The sequence below is a fragment of the Coccinella septempunctata genome, chromosome 2 (assembly GCF_907165205.1).
Source record: "Coccinella septempunctata chromosome 2, icCocSept1.1, whole genome shotgun sequence".
Classification (NCBI taxonomy): Eukaryota; Metazoa; Arthropoda; class Insecta; order Coleoptera; family Coccinellidae; genus Coccinella; species Coccinella septempunctata.
The window spans coordinates 9,341,745-9,347,744 of NC_058190.1; positions in this window are offsets into that span (position 1 = coordinate 9,341,745).

A 6,000-nucleotide genomic window follows, 5' to 3' on the forward strand; every position below is an offset into this window, starting at 1 on the left:
TCACACCTTCTATGATTTTACGACTGTCAAAATGAGATTTTCACTCAGATGATGGTTGACTATTCAGGATTGATATTCCGTAAAAAACTTTTCTTGCACCCCTTGCAGACTACCCTTTCTTTACCCTTTTCCGTATAAAACTCCGATTTGCCGCTATGAAGCGCGAATATTTTTCTTCACACCTTCTATGTTTTTACGACTGTCAAAGTGTGATTTTCACTTAGATGATAGTTGACTATTCAGGATTGATATTACGTAGTTTAAAACTTCTCTTGCACCCTTTGCAGACTACCCTTTCTTTACCCTTTTCCGTATAAAACTCCGATTTGCCGCTATGAAGCGCGAATATTTTTCTTCACACCTTCTATGATTTTACGACTGTCAAAATGAGATTTTCACTCAGATGATGGTTGACTATTCAGGATTGATATTCCGTAAAAAACTTTTCTTGCACCCCTTGCAGACTACCCTTTCTTTACCCTTTTCCGTATAAAACTCCGATTTGCCGCTATGAAGCGCGAATATTTTTCTTCACACCTTCTATGATTTTACGACTGTCAAAATGAGATTTTCACTCAGATGATGTTTGACTATTCAGGATTGATATTACGAAGAAAACTTTTCTTGCACCCCTTGCAGACTACCCTTTCTTTACCCTTTTCCGTATAAAACTCCGATTTGCCGCTATGAAGCGCGAATATTTTTCTTCACACCTTCTATGATTTTACGACTGTCAAAATGAGATCTTCACTCAGATGATGGTTGACTATTCAGGATTGATATTCCGTAAAAAACTTTTCTTGCACCCCTTGCAGACTACCCTTTCTTTACCCTTTTCCGTATAAAACTCCGATTTGCCCTATGAAGCGCGAATATTTTTCTTCACACCTTCTATGTTTTTACGATTGTCAAAATGAGAATTTCACTCAGATGATAGTTGACTATTCAGGATTGATATTACGAAGAAAACTTTTCTTGCACCCCTGGCAGACTTCCCTATTTTGACCCTTTTCCGTATAAAACTCCGATTTGCCGCTATGAAGCGCGAATATTTTTCTTCACACCTTCTATGATTTTACGACTGTCAAAATGAGATTTTCACTCAGATGATGGTTGACTATTCAGGATTGATATTCCGTAAAAAACTTTTCTTGCACCCCTTGCAGACTACCCTTTCTTTACCCTTTTCCGTATAAAACTCCGATTTGCCGCTATGAAGCGCGAATATTTTTCTTCACACCTTCTATGATTTTACGACTGTCAAAATGAGATTTTCACTCAGATGATGGTTGACTATTCAGGATTGATATTCCGTAAAAAACTTTTCTTGCACCCCTTGCAGACTACCCTTTCTTTACCCTTTTCCGTATAAAACTCCGATTTGCCGCTATGAAGCGCGAATATTTTTCTTCACACCTTCTATGTTTTTACGACTGTCAAAGTGTGATTTTCACTTAGATGATAGTTGACTATTCAGGATTGATATTACGTAGTTTAAAACTTCTCTTGCACCCTTTGCAGACTACCCTTTCTTTACCCTTTTCCGTATAAAACTCCGATTTGCCGCTATGAAGCGCGAATATTTTTCTTCACACCTTCTATGATTTTACGACTGTCAAAATGAGATTTTCACTCAGATGATGGTTGACTATTCAGGATTGATATTCCGTAAAAAACTTTTCTTGCACCCCTTGCAGACTACCCTTTCTTTACCCTTTTCCGTATAAAACTCCGATTTGCCGCTATGAAGCGCGAATATTTTTCTTCACACCTTCTATGTTTTTACGATTGTCAAAATGAGATTTTCACTCAGATGATAGTTGACTATTCAGGATTGATATTACGAAGAAAACTTTTCTTGCACCCCTTGCAGACTACCCTTTCTTTACCCTTTTCCGTATAAAACTCCGATTTGCCGCTATGAAGCGCGAATATTTTTCTTCACACCTTCTATGTTTTTACGACTGTCAAAATGAGATTTTCACTCAGATGATGGTTGACTATTCAGGATTGATATTCCGTAAAAAACTTTTCTTGCACCCCTTGCAGACTACCCTTTCTTTACCCTTTTCCGTATAAAACTCCGATTTGCCGCTATGAAGCGCGAATATTTTTCTTCACACCTTCTATGTTTTTACGACTGTCAAAGTGTGATTTTCACTTAGATGATAGTTGACTATTCAGGATTGATATTACGTAGTTTAAAACTTCTCTAGCACCCTTTGCAGACTACCCTTTCTTTACCCTTTTCCGTATAAAACTCCGATTTGCCGCTATGAAGCGCGAATATTTTTCTTCACACCTTCTATGATTTTACGACTGTCAAAATGAGATTTTCACTTAGATGATGGTTGACTATTCAGGATTGATATTCCGTAAAAAACTTTTCTTGCACCCCTTGCAGACTACCCTTTCTTTACCCTTTTCCGTATAAAACTCCGATTTGCCGCTATGAAGCGCGAATATTTTTCTTCACACCTTCTATGTTTTTACGATTGTCAAAATGAGATTTTCACTCAGATGATGGTTGACTATTCAGGATTGATATTACGTAGTTTAAAACTTCTCTTGCACCCTTTGCAGACTACCCTTTCTTTACCCATTTCCGTATAAAACTCCGATTTGCCGCTATGAAGCGCGAATATTTTTCTTCACACCTTCTATGATTTTACGACTGTCAAAATGAGATTTTCACTCAGATGATGGTTGACTATTCAGGATTGATATTCCGTAAAAAACTTTTCTTGCACCCCTTGCAGACTACCCTTTCTTTACCCTTTTCCGTATAAAACTCCGATTTGCCGCTATGAAGCGCGAATATTTTTCTTCACACCTTCTATGTTTTTACGACTGTCAAAGTGTGATTTTCACTTAGATGATAGTTGACTATTCAGGATTGATATTACGTAGTTTAAAACTTCTCTTGCACCCTTTGCAGACTACCCTTTCTTTACCCTTTTCCGTATAAAACTCCGATTTGCCGCTATGAAGCGCGAATATTTTTCTTCACACCTTCTATGATTTTACGACTGTCAAAATGAGATTTTCACTCAGATGATGGTTGACTATTCAGGATTGATATTCCGTAAAAAACTTTTCTTGCACCCCTTGCAGACTACCCTTTCTTTACCCTTTTCCGTATAAAACTCCGATTTGCCGCTATGAAGCGCGAATATTTTTCTTCACACCTTCTATGATTTTACGACTGTCAAAATGAGATTTTCACTCAGATGATGTTTGACTATTCAGGATTGATATTACGAAGAAAACTTTTCTTGCACCCCTTGCAGACTACCCTTTCTTTACCCTTTTCCGTATAAAACTCCGATTTGCCGCTATGAAGCGCGAATATTTTTCTTCACACCTTCTATGATTTTACGACTGTCAAAATGAGATCTTCACTCAGATGATGGTTGACTATTCAGGATTGATATTCCGTGAAAAACTTTTCTTGCACCCCTTGCAGACTACCCTTTCTTTACCCTTTTCCGTATAAAACTCCGATTTGCCGCTATGAAGGGCGAATATTTTTCTTCACACCTTCTATGTTTTTACGATTGTCAAAATGAGATTTTCACTCAGATGATAGTTGACTATTCAGGATTGATATTACGAAGAAAACTTTTCTTGCACCCCTGGCAGACTTCCCTATTTTGACCCTTTTCCGTATAAAACTCCGATTTGCCGCTATGAAGCGCGAATATTTTTCTTCACACCTTCTATGTTTTTACGATTGTCAAAATGAGATTTTCACTCAGATGATAGTTGACTATTCAGGATTGATATTACGAAGAAAACTTTTCTTGCACCCCTGGCAGACTTCCCTATTTCGACCCTTTTCCGTATAAAACTCCGATTTGCCGCTATGAAGCGCGAATATTTTTCTTCACACCTTCTATGATTTTACGACTGTCAAAATGAGATTTTCACTCAGATGATGGTTGACTATTCAGGATTGATATTCCGTAAAAAACTTTTCTTGCACCCCTTGCAGACTACCCTTTCTTTACCCTTTTCCGTATAAAACTCCGATTTGCCGGTATGAAGCGCGAATATTTTTCTTCACACCTTCTATGTTTTTACGACTGTCAAAGTGTGATTTTCACTTAGATGATAGTTGACTATTCAGGATTGATATTACGTAGTTTAAAACTTCTCTTGCACCCTTTGCAGACTACCCTTTCTTTACCCTTTTCCGTATAAAACTCCGATTTGCCGCTATGAAGCGCGAATATTTTTCTTCACACCTTCTATGATTTTACGACTGTCAAAATGAGATTTTCACTCAGATGATGGTTGACTATTCAGGATTGATATTCCGTAAAAAACTTTTCTTGCACCCCTTGCAGACTACCCTTTCTTTACCCTTTTCCGTATAAAACTCCGATTTGCCGCTATGAAGCGCGAATATTTTTCTTCACACCTTCTATGTTTTTACGATTGTCAAAATGAGATTTTCACTCAGATGATAGTTGACTATTCAGGATTGATATTACGAAGAAAACTTTTCTTGCACCCCTTGCAGACTACCCTTTCTTTACCCTTTTCCGTATAAAACTCCGATTTGCCGCTATGAAGCGCGAATATTTTTCTTCACACCTTCTATGTTTTTACGACTGTCAAAATGAGATTTTCACTCAGATGATGGTTGACTATTCAGGATTGATATTCCGTAAAAAACTTTTCTTGCACCCCTTGCAGACTACCCTTTCTTTACCCTTTTCCGTATAAAACTCCGGTTTGCCGCTATGAAGCGCGAATATTTTTCTTCACACCTTCTATGTTTTTACGACTGTCAAAGTGTGATTTTCACTTAGATGATAGTTGACTATTCAGGATTGATATTACGTAGTTTAAAACTTCTCTAGCACCCTTTGCAGACTACCCTTTCTTTACCCTTTTCCGTATAAAACTCCGATTTGCCGCTATGAAGCGCGAATATTTTTCTTCACACCTTCTATGATTTTACGACTGTCAAAATGAGATTTTCACTTAGATGATGGTTGACTATTCAGGATTGATATTCCGTAAAAAACTTTTCTTGCACCCCTTGCAGACTACCCTTTCTTTACCCTTTTCCGTATAAAACTCCGATTTGCCGCTATGAAGCGCGAATATTTTTCTTCACACCTTCTATGTTTTTACGATTGTCAAAATGAGATTTTCACTCAGATGATGGTTGACTATTCAGGATTGATATTACGTAGTTTAAAACTTCTCTTGCACCCTTTGCAGACTACCCTTTCTTTACCCATTTCCGTATAAAACTCCGATTTGCCGCTATGAAGCGCGAATATTTTTCTTCACACCTTCTATGATTTTACGACTGTCAAAATGAGATTTTCACTCAGATGATGGTTGACTATTCAGGATTGATATTCCGTAAAAAACTTTTCTTGCACCCCTTGCAGACTACCCTTTCTTTACCCTTTTCCGTATAAAACTCCGATTTGCCGCTATGAAGCGCGAATATTTTTCTTCACACCTTCTGTGTTTTTACGACTGTCAAAGTGTGATTTTCACTTAGATGATAGTTGACTATTCAGGATTGATATTACGTAGTTTAAAACTTCTCTTGCACCCTTTGCAGACTACCCTTTCTTTACCCTTTTTCGTATAAAACTCCGATTTGCCGCTATGAAGCGCGAATATTTTTCTTCACACCTTCTATGATTTTACGACTGTCAAAATGAGATTTTCACTCAGATGATGGTTGACTATTCAGGATTGATATTCCGTAAAAAACTTTTCTTGCACCCCTTGCAGACTACCCTTTCTTTACCCTTTTCCGTATAAAACTCCGATTTGCCGCTATGAAGCGCGAATATTTTTCTTCACACCTTCTATGATTTTACGACTGTCAAAATGAGATTTTCACTCAGATGATGTTTGACTATTCAGGATTGATATTCCGTAAAAAACTTTTCTTGCACCCCTTGCAGACTACCCTTTCTTTACCCTTTTCCGTATAAAACTCCGATTTGCCGCTATGAAGCGCGA